The sequence below is a fragment of the Corapipo altera genome, unplaced genomic scaffold (genome assembly GCF_003945725.1).
Source record: "Corapipo altera isolate COAL_440 unplaced genomic scaffold, ASM394572v1 2, whole genome shotgun sequence".
Lineage (NCBI taxonomy): Eukaryota > Metazoa > Chordata > Aves > Passeriformes > Pipridae > Corapipo > Corapipo altera.
Genome location: NW_020884890.1, coordinates 6,357,239 through 6,376,580, shown reverse-complemented (window position 1 = coordinate 6,376,580; position 19,342 = coordinate 6,357,239). Strand labels below are relative to the sequence as shown.

The window sequence follows — 19,342 nt, the reverse complement described above, 5'->3', positions numbered from 1 at the left end:
GGCTGGGCTGGGCTGGAGGCGGACGTCGGGAGCGGGCCCGCTGCCTGTCGCAAGTTTCGCCCGGAGTGGGAAAGTTGGGCGCGGCCCGGCGGGACCCGGCCAGGTAAGGAGCGGGCGGGGGTCCGGGCCGCCTACGAGCCGGGTCGGGCCGGGCCGGGCCGGGTGCCCGCTCCGCCCGCAGCTCCCGGATTGTGCCCAAGGGCGCCGGCCGGGGCCGCAGGTGCGGCGGGACGGGGCGGCCGTGCCCGGCGGGGGTCAGGCAGCCCCTAGGGCTGGGAACTTTTTAGGAACTTTGAAGGTTGCCCGCCCTAGTCCCTGTCTGGGCAGAGCCGCCGCTGCCCGCGGCACCTGGCCCGAAACGCAGCGGGGCTGCCGGGGCCGGAGCGGGAACCTCCTGAAAAACTCATCCTAAAATCGCGTGGAGTTACAAGCCTACCTGTGGAGAGGTGCCGGGACCGCTGCCCTTATAGAAGGAATACTCTGCAACCCGTTTTCCTCTGGCGTCTGCACAGAGTGCGGCTCTCTGCTGGTTTTTCTCAACTCTCAAATGATTCTTGAATAAATATTGTTCGTGTCAGAATGATTATAGTACTATTGTGAGGCCTTGGTCAGGATTTTAATCCTTTTAGTTTGTACTGAGATGGAGACCTTTTTTTTTAAAACTAATGATCTGATCATCCAGTTGGAGAGGTGATTTAAATGAATCTGTACTGAGTGTTCGGTTTTTTCAGCATTAATTTTAAGATGTCTTGAGCTAGTTAGCTGAAGTTTGAATTCCCAGAAATGTTTAGAAGCGAAGAGATAAATTGCTGGGCTGCCTAAAGTCATGATTAACATGTTCATAATTAATTCAGTTACAGTGCTGTACCCCTCTTCCTCCTCCAGATTTATATCCAGGCTATCAAAAGCCTCTTCTCATTTTCATATAGTAAATTATTAGACTTTCAAACTGTTCTTGCTCCTTTTCTTCTCCCTTTGCTCTCACCCTCAACAGCTGAAATGAAATTTTAGGGTAAGCGTGCCTGTGTACTTGGTTAGACACAAGTAATAAAGATAGCTTAGCAATAGAAAAGCCAGGAGTTAAATAACCATTATTTTCTATCAATAGTTAATTAGTTATCATCTTTATATCTGCACGTGTAAGTATTGGATGGGTAAAATTTTAAGATGAAAGTGGCACAGCAGCTCTGGAAGGTACTGTTACACATCACCCCAAGTTAAGAAGAATATCTCTTTAAAATGTGTTGACATTTAATTGACCTTTGAAAGTTCATTCTGTTAATCATACTCAAAGCACTAAAGCTATGGTTGACTGATCTGGTGTTCGTACATTCAGCCGTGCTCAGCATATAAATTCTGCAGCATAATTGCTACTTATTGAGCAAGAGTTTCTTTTCTTCTCCGAAAATGAGAAAGTTTTACTTTGCCTCCGGCTGGGTGCTAGGGGTAGACTTGTGAATCCAAATGCTTTTCTGCCATCAGTTGATGTGGCGGGTGCGGCCTCCAGCCAGGCAAGAAATTCCTTTGCTGAAACTGTGTTTTTTTCCTTCCTGAGGCCGCACATAGGGCAAGGTAACCTTGAGGGTTGCTGCTGTATCTACTTCGAGTCAAAACACAATGGGGCACTTCACTTTTTTTTTTGTTTTAAGCTCTTCTATAGTCCAGCTGTTTGGATGGAGAAGGCAGAGTTTAAAAAGCTTGATTGCAGAAGATACAATCCCCCCCCCAAAAAAAAAATTTGGCTCTTGAAGTCAAACCTGATGCACCCATGTTAAAACACGTACTACCTGCTTTATGGCTGTTGTCCATAGCTTTGTTGTAACTAAAACTCATACCAAGAATGGAAGCATTACGTGTGAACTCCCCGTCAAAATATCTGGATAAAGATTAATTTCTGCTATGTTCACTTTCTATAGGATAGGTTTCTTGCTGAAGTTAATGTTGTTGGCAATAGTTTTTGTGTGTTGAGATCTCTTGTGTCATATCTTGAATTTATAAGTCTGTCTTTTGCCTCATGAGAAATGAGGGAAATACTAAATGTTAAATGCAGTGTCTGTGATTCCTAATAGATCATTAGCTCTTTGCTGTTACCATTGAAAACTAATTAATAGCTCTTACTCTTAATTATAAGTCTACTTATAAAGTTAGAGCCCTGGTAGTGCTGCTGTACTTTTTTAAGCTGTTTTCTCAATGCTGCTTTTGTACTGGAATCCCCTTCCCTAACCCTGAAGTCAAATGTGATGTTCAAGCTGCGTGTGCAGCCGAGTAACTGCCCTGACGCTGCGTAGGGTTGGGAGCTGTTAAAGCCCAGGGAGGGAGAGGGTGTCCTCTGAGCGAGTATTTTCAGCAGGACTGAAAGCATGCAAGTGCTTTGAATACTAAAAAGTGATCCTGTGGTTGAATTTTGTTTATTTTAGTACAATAGTTACAAGTGCTACATGTGATTCATTTCACTGATTCTTTAGAAAGCTGAGTGAAGATAAACAGACCAACAGCATGTCTGTGCTTTCAGTACAGTTGACAGAAGGAGGAGGCAAAACATCCAAGGTAGGTTAAGGGCTGGAGTGTGCAGATGCTTGACCTGCAGCTGCGCTGATGCCCGTAGCCCAGAGTTGGCCCCTGCTTTACCTGTATGACCTGCAGGGAAAGGCCATGCAAGGTGTCCTCTGGCTACCCCTCAGAGGAAAACAATCAGAGTGTCTCAGGGACCAGTAGGACACGTAGAGAGAGATCTGCTCTGCAGCTTAACTTTTATAGAGGCTTATGTCTTGGGTCTAGCTAGGTAAAGGTGTCAATCCATCTGTATTATTTGCAGTTGCAAACACTGTCCTGGAATGAAATACCTGAGCAGGGTCTCCTTTTCCAAAGGTTCTTCTTTAGGTCATATTGCTGATTTGGGAGAGTGATTTGAATATGGTGCCTTCCTGGGTGGCAGAAGCTCCAGGGCTGAACTTCTTCTGTTGAAAGCACTGGATGAAAGATGGATGGCATTACCATGCAGTCACAAGAATTCAACTGGAGTAATGAAAACTGGGTTCTGGGTTGTGTCTGAGTCAGGTCTAGAGAGGGATTTAAACCTGAATGCTTCTTGACCTAGTGTTTGTGTTGTACAAAAAAGTTTCTGGTGCAGCTGGTTGATTCACAAACTCCTTATTTCATTGGGATAAAGGACAGATCTGGAAGTTGCACTTCCAGAGACGTGTTCTTGTGTTTCAGCAGTTGAGGAGCGAGAGGGCAAGCAGGGAATTTGAGAACCGTGTGGTGGTTTGGACGTGCGGTGCTGGTTCAAGCAGTGTTATGAAGGCTTCAGTGTTGGCACAAGTACCCATTGGCAGAAAGTTGCTCGGAGAGTAATAGCAGCCAAGCACGGATGTTTAAAGTTTTAATAATATCTAAAACTTTATCGGGCACCTAAACCCTTGAGGGTTAAGAGGGAGAGTCTTATGAAACTGATGGTTGATGTTCTTTGTATCTGCACTCTGAGGAGGATAATGTGAAGTTATTCACTGAAAACTGTGGCATTACATGAAAGGAATGTAACACCGGGCCATAAATTAACAGGAACAGGAAAAGCTCATTCTGAACTCTGGTTTATTAATTCAACCATTTACATATATAACCCTTTACACCAAAAACAGGTACTGTATAATTGTACCTTTTATAACAACAGAACCTACCACAGCAAATAGATTTTTGCACAGGAAAGTTCTCCCTTCTCTTTTAAATTCAGGTGTGTAGAAAATAAGTTTTACATTATTCTCTAAGACTGCTTTTGCCTGTAACACTTCATGTTGAAGTAAAACACATTGATAATGTGGTCTTGATCAGTGTTAGATCCACAGATGCCTTTCCTCTGTAACCATTTGAAATTTTAGAAGCATGTGCTGGGAGTGCAAATGTAGACAGGTTTAGTTGCATTTTAACATACTTGCTGGTCAAGGTGAGCCCAAGCCATCCTAATGTGACATGCCTGACATAATTCCAAGGGGATTAGTTGTTAAGACATTTGAAAAATAAAATCAGGTTTTGCTTCAGTGTTTTTCTTCAGTGACACATGTTCTAAATAAAAGCTTTTGCAGCAAGTTGATTATAAACTTTCAATGAGTCTAAGCAACTGAGAGCTGTTATTGGAGCTGTCAAGAGATATTCTAATAGCTCTAATTTTTAGCTGACTACAAAAGCTATATTTATCCACCAGGGATTTTCCTTGCTAATGACCATCAAAAAAAGGTTTTTTTGATAGGAAGCCGTTTTATAGGTGTCTCCTGCTTCCTTATCTGTTACTTTTCTTTAACCTCTGGGCAGTTATTTCTGCTGTCAGAAGCAAAATGCGGTTACACGACCTGTTCGCATCTGTGGAAGGCTGTGTGGGTGCAGCACTTTTGTGACTTAAACTGGAAATTTAGGGATAAATTCCCAATGCCTGAAGTTAACAGTAGGGTTTCTTCTCAGTTTGTGCCTTCTTCCTACCTGTAATTTCTCGCATGTGGCTCTCTTTTAGCTGTTCCAGTGGGGCTCACTCTGCCTTTTCCTCTTACAGAACTTTCTAGTGTGTGCTTTCTTTGGCATATCAGTGTTGATTACTGTGTTTTTGAGCACTTTGGAGCTTCCACAGTGTCTTAACATTTATGCATTTATGCTGGTAAGCCCTCTCTCCCCTTGCTTCACTGCTCAGTCTAATGCTTTCTCCTCACTTTGTAGGACTGAATTGTTCCTCTCTTTTAACTTGATGGATTTTTTTTTTCCATGTGCATGTTAGTCTCTTGCAGCTTCTGCTACTGGAAATTTGGGAGGAAAGACCTTTTCAAGGTGATGAGGACACAGGTTAACATTAACAAGATTCAGGTTCATGGCTCTATCGGTATGATGTTAGCATTTTATCCAGTAGGTCAGAGTGTTTAATTACAAACTGTGGGAACAAACAAGTGTTTAGCTACCTTGAGGCTGATGTTCAGCCTCATTCTGTTCCCACATGCCATAAGCCTGGTCACACCCAGGGAAAGGGGAGGCTGTTGGAAATAAATGAAGAATGGGACTTGAGTAGATATATTGCCCTAGTCTGTATGTGTGCAAAAGTTAATGCATTTGCTGTGTATGAACTCTAGTTTCATTCTTTAAATGTTGCTGTTATGTTTTACTTTCATAGTGCTGTGAATAAATAAGCATTTTGTAAATTAATTTAGTACGCAGTGTTGTTAATGAAGTTGCTTTCTACACACTTTTAGTGGATGTTTTGCTTAATGTAGTACCCAGAAATTCTCTTGCATCTAGCACTAATTTATGGTAATGTTCAAGTACTTTTGGGACAAGAGTAATCAATGCATAGCACAACCTCATAGGTAAGGATGTGTGAGCTGAAGCCATGCAGACTCTTCTGCAACATCTGGGCTTTGTTCACTTTGGAGCACATTAAGTGAAAACAGTGTTGTGGTCAGAAGTTGTATTTGTTTTGATCTACTGGAGATGAAGGACAAACATTATGATTGTTCTAATTATTTTGAGAGTCTTTATGTCCCAGTTGTGTGTTTGAGCTCTGTACAAGGGAAGGAGTGATGGGAGAGAAAAATGGCCTTCCCTGTATTTGCAGGGGAGTTGGGATGGGTGCCATGTCCTGGCTATGGGCAAGCAGAACTGACTCCTCCATTGATTACCGGACCCTGAAATCAGAAATATGAGGGTAAACGTGTAGCATGTGAGGTGTGAGTCACTGGACCAACAAAAGGATCAGAGTTCGAGTCTGTGCTTTTCCCAAGAGTACAGCAAGGTATAAAATATGTTCTCCAGAGAACGTATTTTCAGCACATGTCCTGAATAAAGGACATAAGAAATGTGAGTTAGGAGACAGTTTGCAAAATACAAGATGAAAGCATTCTAGAAATTCTAGGAGGATGTTGGGGCAGAGTTTTGTGTTTGAAGATGGTTCTGGTCAGCCCAAACATGTTTGCTCCTGTCTGCAGGGATCTCTGATATGTGCCATGCCTGTAGTGTGTCCCCTGTGCCAGAGGCTTGTTACCACTGCAGCTGTGTTTTGCCTTCCTTTTGAATACGGACAATACAGCTGAATGAGTTGTGTGCTATAGGTAGTTTGATTATGCTGTCAAATCTAAATAAATATTCTGTGCTAATCTTGGGATCTGTAATGTTGTGCTCTCGAGTAATGCTTCTCCCAAATAGCCATGAGAAGAAATTATTGCCACTGGGGACTGTTTGCTGGTTCAATATATGCTCTTTATTCTTGTTTTGACCCACTACGTGGTCTTCGTACTTACCTGAAGTAGGAAACCATGAAGTCAACCATTCTGTGGTGGCAACTGGCACAGCGATGCGTACTTAAACGCGGCTTCGGGCTGGTCGCTGCTCCACTCGTGGTGCTAGTTCTGCCAGCAAGGAGAGCAATGCTCTGTACCCCCTGGGCATCACCTGCTTCTGCCACCTGATAGGAGAGGACAGTTGAACCTGTTGCATCTTCCTTTCTGGCCACTAAAGGTTTGTGGCGTTCGTAGTGAGGCCCTCATGGCACTGAAATGGAGAGCAGAAAGCAACGCTGTGCTATAGTGAGTGTAAGTAGTGCTGATATCCCTCCTTAGCCTTCACTTGTTGCTGCAGGTCGTTGATTGATGGAGATGTGTTTATCAAAAGCATCCTTGTTTCATGTGGTCACATACAGAGCGGGTTCAAGTACCTTCCAAAGGTATCAGGAGTGCAAATTGATAAATAATAAACTTTGAGTATATACATTTGAGTTAATAAGTCCTACGTCCTGCACTTCTCTTGGTTTTGTTGTGTGCTCATAACTTAGATTTCAGAACTGTCATGTGAGTGTTCTGCTACTTTTGACTGGTATACTTTAGTTCCCCTTGTGTTCTTTCTATGCTCTTCTCAATCTCTATTTCTGTATTTCTTTGGTTTCCTCCTAATAATCTAGTTCTGTCTTGTGTGTCTGTCCATCCCCCTGCAAAGGGCTTCAATATGTCCCTTTTTGTCTAGAATGGTTGCATGAATAAATTCCTTCTCCATCTTAAAGGCATAACTAAGAGGACTCTGTGGGGATTTTGCTTTTTTGAAGTGATGCTCAATCTCAAATTTATTGTATGGTTGGTTTTGGTTGTGTAATCTGTATGTTTCTTAACATAATAAATAAGGGAAGTTGTTATATGTACCTGTGGGAAATTTTAACTACTTCAGTATAGGTTCTGAATACTTAATGCTGCCTTAGCAGTTAACCTTTATCTCTTCTAATTGAGAGACAGCTGCATTCAGGAGTAATGTGTCACTTTAAACACATTCTGAGTTTTAAATGACTGTACCAGAAAAAGGCATAGTTTTAATAATGGCTGTTAAAAGCTATCTGACTTCTTGCAGTGAGAACTATGTGATCTGAGCTGCTGAACTTCTGGAATTACAATAACTAATGTTCATATATGTGATATGAATTCCTGGAAATCTAAGGAGCAGTCTTTGGCAGACGAAGAATGTAGTTCTCCCCAGAGGTGTGGGTATCTCTCATGAAGGAGGCTGAAGTAGGATCAGCTGGTATCCAAGAAGTAAGTTCTTGGGTTTTTTTCTACAGATATATTGCTAGTGAGGTACACCTTAGTAGTCATTCACTTGGATAGATTAAAAGCTTATTAAAATTCTTAATGATTGGACATTGAGTTTTGGGAAGAGGCTCAAGAAAACGCACTGCATGTTGTTCCTGATTTTACCAATAGTTCTGACATCTCGTTCCCAAACATTTGGATATTTTGTATCTCATTTTGGTGCGTAATTTCAACTGCTTGTCTGTAACTGCTTTCCTAGCGCTGGGAGAGCCTCCTGCTTCAGGCATTTTAGAATGAGTTCAAGTGCAGTTGGGAGAATCAGATTCATCTGCAACAGTTGGAGATACTCATGCTGTATCATAACAGCTGTGAACTTGAGTTCATGTAAGTAATGTGTGCTTAATCTTCCTGTGCTGTCAGTGACAGCAAGAGGAGGAGTAATTTTTCGCATATTTAATTATCTTAAAGTTTTTGACAAGCAAATTAGAAAATGTAGACTACAAAGCTAGTTAGGAAATAATTTCCAAAAGTTAAGTTTTTTTCAAGTTCTGTGCAGCTTTGAATTTGCATTTTTATCTGTTGGTATTCCAGAGTTAATCTGGTATGGTTAAAAACTAATTTACTTGTCTGAGTTTCTGTATCACCTCATCTATATTTATATGGAAGATAACAGAAAATGTAGAGGCCCTGGTTTTGAATTCTAGGAACACTTGGAAAGTTTTTGCTGAGTTGCTTTTTTTGTTAGTTTGTTTTTGTTGTTTTTTCTTTGTCACCACTAATCCATTCATCTGGCTTGGAAATTTCAGAAGAGTGAGAGGAAAACAGTTGAAAGCTTTTTTTGTTTTAAACTGAAGAAGGCTTAAGTGCTACCAGTTCGCCCCTTGCTCCTTCTGTGACATGAACTGTAAATTCATGAAGACATTGAAAAGTCGGACTGTTGTTCCTTTTGTCTTACCTTTGTTTGTTCACAACCTTATCAAGATGAACATGTATCAAGCCCTGTTGTTTGCTGTTCAAGTCTTGGACACTTGATTCTTATAGAGGTGTTATGGAAGACTTTACAAATTAAAAATCAGTGTAGTAAAGATAACTGATGGAATTCTCTTGCATAACAGTCCCTACTATGTGATAAAGTGCCACAGTTTTAGATTGACCTTGCTTTGACTTTCATAGAGATATAATCTGTTTGATGTGTTTTAAAAGTGGAAAGGAAGCCATACATGGAGTGGAATTGCATATTGTTGCTGACATAATGTCCTTCATCTAATTAGTTAAAAGTATTGGGATTTTATAGGCTCTCTACTTTGTCCCCCTTAAAATTGTGGATATTAGGCCAGTACATTTACAAATAAAAGGCTAATTTCAGTTTCATGACTAGATGTAACTAAGGTGAAATATTTTCATTCTGCAGTCAGTGCTTTGCATTTGAGGATTTTTTCGTTGGCCTTTTTTGTTACAGTTTGTACATATTGTTTTACAAGGCGACAAGTGTTTTTCTTAGCTGGCTTATGCTAAATAATATAGAACTTGCCAAAATAGGAACTCTTTTTCTTTTTTTTTTTTCAAAAGTATTGTTATAGTAAATGTATTTTCCTGCCATCCTGTTCCTCAGTAGACCTCACACAGGAGTGTCCAGTACCTCCTTGTATTGTGAAACTTTGTGAAAATTGGGGACCTTGCTGAGAGTTTCATAGCTTACCATGGTAGCTCTCCTAAGGAGAGAGTGAGTGGATCCTGTGACTCTGGTGTGGTATATAGATGCCAAGTGCCAGGAATTTCTGGAATGGAGAGTTGTGCAGCACTGATAAAGTTTGCTTTGTTTCCTTAGTGACTTGACCCATTGAGAAAATGTGATTCCCTAGGAAGCTTTAATAGCTCAGAGTTGATACTGAATACAGGGAAAGGCCTCAACATAATTCTGCATGTTTTCACCTGCTGCCTGAAAGATTAACTTTCTTAACCTTAGTATAGAAAATATAATCCTGAGTTTTGAAAGTGATTTATAGAGATCCTTCACACTTATCAGTTTGAATAAATACACTTCTGAATCCCAGCTACAGTCTTTTCATAATCTACTCAGTTTACAGTGTGGTAATTTCATTTGGGGGCAAGAAAGTTTCAAGGAAAAACACCTTCTAATTAGAGTGATATAATCACTCTGCTGGCCTGCTGCGGTTTCATATGACTTCAGAAAAATAGTTGAGTGATTAATCTTTAATTTTCCCCATCATTAACTTAAGAAGGAAATGGGAGATGGAATGGAAAACAAACAGCAGAACTGTACAACCAAGATGTTGTTATGCCAAATCTTTCTGGCTTTTTCCTTTGGTGAGAAGTGCTATTCTGTCAGCTACATGAAGTGTAGCAGCAAATGATTAGCTCAGAGAATTTGTAGAATCCTAGCAGATTTGAACTTTACTGGAGCCTTTGTAGAGCTTGCTACGCAACTTCTTGCCTCTTCCTCATAGTCCTCAGTGGCTTGGGTGGTGGGTTTTTTTCTATGGTTTTATTTTGAAGCAAATACTGCATAAACTAACTTCTAATATCATATAATTTCCTTGCACCCACTTTTTTGTGGGGCAGAAGCCGTCCCAGACGCTGTAATGAAATACCCTTAGGAAGGATTTGGTTCTATTTTCATGCCAGTCAGTTACTATCTTTAGTTTCTGTGCTGATACGTGAATTTTATTGTAGAGTAATGCAGTTTTTGTATGAATGTGACAGGATTGCTCAAGTCTCTTGGAGAACAAAACAAACGCAACAGTGGAAGCAAGTTGCCCTTTTTATACACCGTTATTTAATTCTTACTGGATCTAAAATAATCAACATAATTCTAGAAGTGTAATGCTTGAATAGAAAATACGCCTGGCTGTTTACAAATGTCCCTCTATTGTACTTTATTTCATTAAGTAAATACTTACAGTCCCGTGTACATCTGCGGGCAGCAACACAGCAACAGAAGTTGTAGTGATCTTAACTAACCTGCTTGGAGGCCTCTGCATGTTAATAATATAAAATAAACAGCCAAGGAATGTGTATTGCTGTTGACAGTAAGCGACTGTAAACATCCTCGACTGGAAGCTGTGAAGCAGCAGATGGGGCTTTCAGTCGGATGTTTGCAGCTGCCAACTGCCACAGACGTCAAGAAATGTTTGACACCTAAAACATAGTTGTCTGTTTAAAACTTCTATTTGGTTTGTCACAGACATACGAATTAGGCCAAACTTTTCTACCTACTGCTTAATATTTCTTGTAATGTCTGTGTCTGAATATCTAGAAGTCATCCAATCTCTGATAGGAAAAAGCAAAAATGAAATCAGTTATATTTTTAACTGCAAATTCAATTCTAACTTTCCAGAGCTGCTTGGTTCTACAGGTTGCTTGGCTTCATTTCTAGACTCCACTAGAAAATTTTTACAAGATTATTTCACATCTTTGTCATCTTTGCAGTGGCTCATTTAGAATTTGAAATCCTAAGCCATGGCAGAAGCAATCACAGGAGTCCTGGAAACTAGAAATGCCCCAATTAGAGAAACCATGGAGAAAAAAAAGCATTAAAAAATTATTTTTTCTTGGAAGAGGCCCAACCCTGCACAATGATGGGGACGTCAGGGAGATTTCATGTGGCCGGGTTCACCTCTGACGTATCACAACATCTCAGCTGTTTGAGGTTCAGTTATTCTCACCCTTCACCCTTTCCTTTCCTTCTCCTTCCTTCCTCCCTTTCAAAAAGAAAAAAAAAAAGGGAGAAAGTTCTAAAAGCTGATTCATGCTTTTCTAGAAGTCACTTGAGACAATTTCAAGACTCCGGTCATGCCAAGTAGGTTTATGTGTGGGTGGACCCTAGTGCTTAAATATGACCCCAGGACATAGAGAACAGTTTATGTGATTGGGAAGGTATTTAATCATCATTGCTATCATACCAGAAAAAGAACAGTGAGGTTGTAGCACATAACTGATTTAAGTTGATACTGAAAGCACTGGTGTATTCCCTCTTGAGAGAAGATTGTGTCTGCTTGGTATGTATGTTAAATACCTATGCCTTTGGTAAGGAGAGTTTTGTTGTTAACTTGTTTTTTCTTGTTGTCGGTATCCTTTTTTCTCAAATATGTTTGTAGACATGTTTGTGTAAAAGTACGAGAGGACATAATCTAAACATCAGTCTATCCCTTTACATTCCACGTAAGAGACAGAAAACCAAAGACTTCTTGCACTTTCTGACTTTTTTATAAAGAAGCTAATGTCCTGCTCAGTGTTCTTATAAACATTATTGCCATCTAGGTAGCTAAAACAGTATTTGCAATATCAAGAAAACATGCTTTATATTTGAGGAAACTTCACTAATCCGTGTTTTGCAAATAGCTTTCAGTGAAGATTTGTACATTTGCCATAGGTTCAAATTATGTTGTGTTTCAGTAAAGCTTGAAGGTTCCTGTTAGGATTTGCACTTTTATTGTTCGTAGTAAGGTATAAGCTCTCCTAAAAAGGGTTTACAGTCTAATTCAAGATCAGTGGCATCAAAGGAGAATCCAGATGATGTGGGCAGGGGTCAAATGGAAAGAGGAAGAGGAAAACCCGGGGGACAGGGGGATGGGCTGAGGAGTCTGTGCATTTGTAGGTGGCTTTGAGTTGTTTGCTAATTAAGATGTGGGAAGACAGAAGGCATATCTTCTTGGCCCGTTATTTATCTGGCTGCAAATATCTTGAGAGATGATAGTTTAGTTGGATGGTGTATGGATTTCAGTTGGATGGTATATGGAAGTCAGGACAGACACTGATGAAGCTGCAGTTTGAGGTTGGTTGTTTTTTCCTCTGCAGGCAAAGCAGGTGAAATGGACAGAGGTTTCCAAAAGCCTTTTCTTGCAGAACTAAGAAATACTGAAAATCTTGTAGTGAACTCAGAAAAAGTTAACAAATACAGCATTTGACTTAAAAGAATTGCAAATTTAGTGATATACTGAGCAAGTTCAGCCAAGTTCAGAGCCAGGGTAGTTGTTAGAGATATGGCTTATATGCATTGTAGAAGTAGCTGAATTTTTTGTGAGTATTTATGACAAAGAAAATTGGAATTACTGTCAACAGTCAGGGTATATTTGTGATGATAGAGGTGGGTGTTACTGTTGACAAAGTAGGACAGCAATGAACAGAGCTGTGGTTCAACAATTAACAAGTGTTTAGATTAGAGCTTCTGCAACCTTTCTGGGCTTAAAACTGGTTTTGTTGACAACTCAGAGAACTTTCTAAGTGACCTCGTAATGCAATTTACGAGACTTGGATGCACTTGAGAAATGCCATCTAGACTGAGGATTCTTGACATAATCTCCTCATCTGGAAAGCTTTGCAATAGTTTTGAAGAGGATTGAGCAATAGGAGAGGACTTGCATAGGCAGAGTATTTAATATCAAAAGCATTAAGTACCTCCTGTGAAGATTTACATATTGATAATATTTGTGCTTTGGCAGGAAATTCTTTTAATACCCATTCTATTACTCTTCTTCCTGAATTACGTACTGTCTCAAAGTTCAGCATGTTTCCTGTTGGAAAATGTAGTAGTATGTTGGGACTGTTTTCTTCAGCCTCTAATCTCACTATATGCATATAAAGAGTTTTCTTCCAGAAAAACAGCTTCCAACATGTAACCTGCTCTTCTGCCAGCTACCTCTTAAAACCTGCTAGAGCTAAACTTCAGAAGAATTTATGGTGGTTTGACCCTGGCTGGATGCCAGGCACCCACCAAAACCACTCTTGTCACTCCCTTCTGCAATGGGACAGGGGAGAGAAAATATAACAAAAGGTTCATGAGTTGAGATATGGACCATGGGAGATCACAAACCGAATACCGTCATGGACAAAACAGACTTATCTTGGGGATATCAGTTGAATTTATTACCAGTCAAAATTTGAGCATAGGGTAATGAGAAGTAAAACAAACCTTAAAAACACCTCCCCCCTACCCCTTCCTTCTTCCTGGGTTTTGTGTCCTCCCTGCCAGTGGCAAAGGGAGATGGGGAGTGGGGGTTACAGTCAGTTCATCACAGATTTTTCCTGCAGCTGCTCAGGGAGAGGAGTCCTTCCCCTGCTCCGGTGGGGTCCCTCTCACGGGAGATAGTTCTCCATGAAATTCTCCAGCATGAGTCCTTCCCACAGGGTGCAGTTCTTCACAACTACTCCAGTGTGTGTCCCTTTTCATGGGTTACTGTCTTTGAAGAACAACCTGTTCCAGTGTGGGTACCCCCAGGGTCACAAGTCCTACCAGGAAAACCTGCTCTAGTGTGGGCTCCTCTCTCTGCAGGTCAACAGGTCCCTGCCAGGAGCCTGCTCCAGCATGGGTTTCCAACGGGGTCACAGCATCTTTTGGGCATCCACCTGCTCTGGTGTGGGTCTCTTGCACAGGCTTCAGGTGGATCTTTGCACACCCACAGGCTGCAGGGGAATCACCTCTCCGGTGCCCAGAGCACTCCCTCCCCCTCCTTTTCCACTGACCTTGATGTGTCTATAGATGTTCCTCTCACATATTCTCACTCCTCTCTTCTCTGAGCCAAATTACTTCAGCACAATAATTTTTTTTCTTCTTAAATGTTATCACAGAAGCGCTACTACCTTCTCTGATTGGCCCAGCCTTGGCCAGTGGCAGATCTGTCCTGAAGCTGGCTGGCATTGCCTCTGCTGGACATGGGGGAAGCTTCCAGCGGTTTCTCACAGAAGCCACTCCAGTAGCCCACCCCCCCACCACAACCCCTGCTACCAAAACTTGACCACACAAACCCAGTGCAAGATTGTTGGAGCAGTGGTCCTCATTTTCTGCTTGGGGTAGAAGCTGTCTGCTAGCTTTGTCTTAAATGCTGGTGTATGCTGGTGCCTGTTGAGGTCACTGTCCCCCTTGGAAGACAGGGTTTGCTTTCAGGCCCTGGCTTCCAGATTTGGGTAGGTCAAGTCAAGCCCTCTTCACCTCTCTACTGAATTAATGGATATGTTCTTAAAAAATAATCTGTCCAAAAAGAATATATCCCCAGCCCTGTTTGAAAGGGAAGAGCAGTTATTGTCTGAGGGGTCTTGGGTTTGACTCTGCGGAAGTTCTGTCTGCAGGCCAGGAAGGAGGGAAGGAAAGGAGGAAAGTTAGGAAAGTTGACCAGCACTACTTATGTGTGTGTACTGTTTATGGAAATCATCTTTAAAATGATGGGGCAGCTGTTGGAAAAGGCACAATCCCTCTGCCTACATATGCACTTGTTATGAAGAGAATACAGTTGATGTGAATGGAAAGCTTTCAGTACAGAGCTGCTGTTCCTACTCAAGCCACACTCAAAAATGTGTATTGTTCAGATATGTGCTTTAACTCTGCTTGAAAAGTGACATTGTTTAATAACCATGTTTCTTAGGAAGTTTTCTTTGTTAATTTTGTGTGAAATAGGCATTAAATAATGTGCTTGTTTTGTTTAAAAACAGAGTAAAAGAAGATGAACTAATCCTGTATCTCTTACAACAAATCTGAATTGGAAAGGATGATTCTTCTGAGTTGAATTAGGCATATAACTCTTTTCCCTTTAAGCAGTTATTTATAGACCAAGATGCATGAAATCACTCTTTTTTTTTTTCCCTACTGATATATGCAGGCTGTTTTGGTGGGGGTTTTTGTTTGTTTTGGTTTTGGTTTTGTTTTGTTTTTTGTTTTTGTGGTTTTGTTTGTTTGTTTGTTGGTGGTTTTTTTTTTGTTTTGTTTTGTTTTTGTGAAACTTCAAATAGTTATTATGAAACAAATAAATGAACAAAGGATATGAGAAGGAAGCCACGTGCAATGCAGTGACATAGTGTTTTGCCAGATGATAGCTCGAGGCATCTTTCTAACTGTGGATGTAAACATATCTGCTTTTATTTAACAATACGTCTCCTAATTTAATATGGATAGCCAGCATTTTGCTTCAATTCGGGCTTCCTGTCATAGGCACTTGATTTTTCTGGTGTGTAAATTGGAAATACTTTCTGTAACTTTGTCTTATGTTGCTGATGTATTTTTCCTCCCCCCTGCCTTGTATGCCCTTTGATTAAATACATACCTCCTTTCACAATGCAGAGCATAGAAAATTAATTTAAGAGTTTCTGCATATAGCAAGGCAAGATATCAGTGGAAGAGAGGGATATTGGTCATAGCAGTTTTTTTGCAGTCTCTTTTCTGCATTCAAGTGTATTTCAGTCAATAGTTGGTCCTTCAGCATTTACCTGGAGGAGCTCTGAGCTGTTCTGTTCTCTTCATTGCACTCTATTTTTTTTTCATCTTGTGTAAAGGACAGAGGATTTGCATTTAGCTGTCCAGGATGCTGTGCAGAGATCACTTGTCTCTTTGCTTTCACCATATCACTCATCTCCTTGCCTTCCCTTGACTCACCTTTATTCACTAGATGCAACTTAAACTGCTTGCTTTTGTCTTGAAGGCCATCGCAGCCTGTGTACGAAATAGCTCCCACATCCAGTTGTCCTGTAATGCTATTCTCTGTTACTGACCTGAACTTTTTTGATCTTTTTCAAACTTTTTTTTGCTCAATCTAACAAATAAAAGGCTAATCAGTCAACAACCTTTCTTAACTACTTTGTTGTAGTAAAAGCTTTGGGAAGAGTTTCTGCACTCTGCTGAAGGCCCTAGCCTCTTAAGAGATCTTCTTACAATAATGTTTATAGTACTATTTTTTTCCTCATGCCTTCCTCATCTTCTGTATACTTTGAGAATAGGCTTAATATTTTCGTTTTGCAGTGTTGACTTTGCAGAGTTGATAGCTGCATTTCTGATGTGTGCTGCTATTTCTGGGGAAGTTGTCTGCTTTGTTCTGTGCAGAAGAGTGAAAATGTTTTACTTTCTCCAGAGAAGTTTTCACCATTCTGCATAATAACTTGTTTATCCTTTATGTTCCTTTATATATATTTTTATATGCATATATATACTTGAAAGTTATTGTATTAAGAAATTTCACTATACAAGGCTAATATACTCTGCCTTGTATTTTTATTTGTGTGTGTGTACCTATGTGTATACACACACATGCACATACCTGTGTCAGGGAAGAAGAGGCAAAGGAAGCTGTGCAAATGGCTCGGTTTTTTCCACTTGTTGCCTAGATGTGCATGCTGAGCAGAGTAAACCAGCCTTGCGTTCTAGAATTTCTTTATACAATTAGTTTCAAGCGTTCTGCTTGTAGTTTATTTATGATATTATTGCATGGAATATGTGCTCATCTGAAGCTGTTGCTCAAAAATTAGTGGCTTTAAAAAAAAATAAAGCAACTGAATACTTAGTCTGTTTACATTAAGTAAAAATGCTACTCTTACTTTAGAGCAAGGATTTTACTAGTGCATCAGCAATCTAATTTGTGGAGGCGCTAGAATGAACTGTGGAGTTCCTCTCTTTTGGCTGTGAAAGCTATGTAACCTTGAAGCTTTTTTACATATGTGATGCGATTCTGGGATTCATAGCAGTGATTAATTCTATAACTATAAATGTTCATCAGTAACATCCCGAAATGTTTTCAAAACATACAGAGGGGTTTTTGACAGCTTAAACTAAGCAAGGGTGTAATAGTAGAAAGCCTGTGTGAGGCACATTTATTTACTATCTCCTTGAAATTGTACCTGCTATGAGGGTTTTTGGTCTTTCGTATGAGTAGTGATGTCCCTTGAGACACTCCAGCCAGTAATTGGAGCTTCTGTGTGATGCATGGAAAGCAGTGAAAGGAAAGAAACTAGCTTAGGTCCTAGACTTACAGGGCAAGGGCAAGACCTAACTAGCAGCAGTGGGGAAAAGAGTATGAAGTGGCACTCACATGGCTCAGCAGGGTTGGCACAATGTTCTGCCTGCTAAACCTCCTCCACCTCTTCTTAGAGAAACTTGCATGTACAGCAGCATCTTCACAAATACTTGAAAGACACAGGTCAGACCAATTTGAAATGGCTATATATATTCTGCTTGTTAGATGAGGCCCAGGGCTGTGACCCTGCAGATGTACAGTTCTGAGTTCTCTGTGGCTCTAGATATGGTATAGCAGCCGTTTGGCAGGTCACATTAATACAGGTCTCTGTGAATCAGTGAAGTCCCTCAGAAAAGGTTATTTGCTTATTTTCTGAGCAATTAAGCTTCTTCACAAAGAAACAAATAGAAATTAACATTCTGAAAATAAATATGGTGGTGTCTTAAGGTGGAAAAACACTGGATATCTGATTTCTCTGTCCCACAGTGTGTTTGTGTGGTTATCATTACCTTTGAATCCTCTGTGGGGATCCTAATTGTTCATGAAAGTTGGTAGGAAATACGTATAATAAGATTCATATTGCTGAACTTACTGCACCCGTGCTGTAGTTAAATATGTCTGAGCTGGACTGTTTTAGGCTTTTAATGAGTAAGGAGAAGCCCTTTTACAGGACAATTCTATATGATTTATTTTAGATATGAATTTAGGAATAGCATGATTTATCCCCAGTTGCCCTGCTTATTTCTCTCCTTTAGCTTCAAAGTCAGTCTAGGTTAACTACTTCAGGTGTGGGTATCATGGCTTATAGAAGTCTGTTTCCTCAAAGGAAGAAATTCAAAAGGTAGAAAGCTTTTAACAACACAAGGGGAAAGATGAAATATGAACAGAAAAAAATGTAATGCTTTTGAATGGCTTACAAAAATCTTACTGGTTGTGGATGAATCCACAATCAAGGGAGATAGGAAAGATAAAAATGTCTGAGAACAGAGGTGGAAATGGCACTTAAAAATATTCTTTCCCTTCCTCCTGGCACAAGAAATCCCTAAATAGATGTCTGTCAGCTTTTATTCCATGAATATAAATTAGCAGATAATGAAGCAACGTATAAAATTAGTAAGAAAATTACATGGATGGAGGGAGGACAGCTGGACAGTCAGAGAACGAAAGATTTTTATTAGAAACAAAAGTAATTTTAATGTTGGTGTTTCACGACCAGGTAGTAGTCAAAATTATAGAGCAGTGCCTAAAGACTATATTCTATAGATTTGTCAGGTATGTGGTTAAAAAGCTGGATTTTAGTCAGATGCTTTCTTTGGTCCCTTTCTTTCCACTTTAGCAGCCAGGGGGATGTTTAACAACAGCTATTAAAATAGGACATAGCTTAGAAGATGCCAGTAACTTGTATCAAAGAATGCGAGAGGATTAATATAAGAAACTCTGTGGATTGCTAATCTAAAATTAGAGTACTTCAGATTACAGATGGAAACTAAGTTGTGCCAGGGCTTAACTGGGGGAGTAGAGTGTACAATTGCTGTCAACTTAACATGGTTTTGCACAGAAATCCTGAAGTAGGACTTGGACCAAAGTAGATAAGTGGAGTAGGTCCTACTGGGAAATGAAACTCATTTATTATGTTGTCTTTTTATTTTATTTCATGTTAAGTCAGACAGATTGATAGCCTCATACAAACACTAGCCTTTATGATGGTTTTCAGGATATTGAAGATGGCAACCCAAACATCCTGATAAAATTAGCATATCTGAGGGATAATAATTTGGTGAACAGATTTAAAAGTCTCAGTGAAGAATCATCACTGAGTGGTATGTTTCCCTGGAGTGGAGAGGCTTTCATTCTTTCTCTTCTCTTGGTTTATTTTTTTGTTGGTTTATCTAGAGGAATCCACAGGTATTCCTCCAGATCCATAGTTGTATCTCTCAGGAAGCAAGTTGGTACTGTTCACTGTGAATGGAACCAAAATATGTATGTATACACATTTAGAAACCAGAAATGTAGGCTATTTTTATACTTAATTTTTCTGTTTGTGAAAAATACATTATAGGTGCCTAC

The 19,342-nt window shown here is 40.2% G+C and overlaps 1 long non-coding RNA gene across 1 annotated transcript in view; it reads left to right on the top strand.

Moving 5' to 3' along the window:
- Nucleotides 1-19,342, top strand: part of LOC113947943 — a 37,623-nt gene continuing 18,281 nt past the window's right edge. The window contains exon 1 of the long non-coding RNA XR_003527931.1: nt 1-103. This is a non-coding gene — a long non-coding RNA (uncharacterized LOC113947943). The remainder of the gene's footprint in view (nt 104-19,342) is intronic.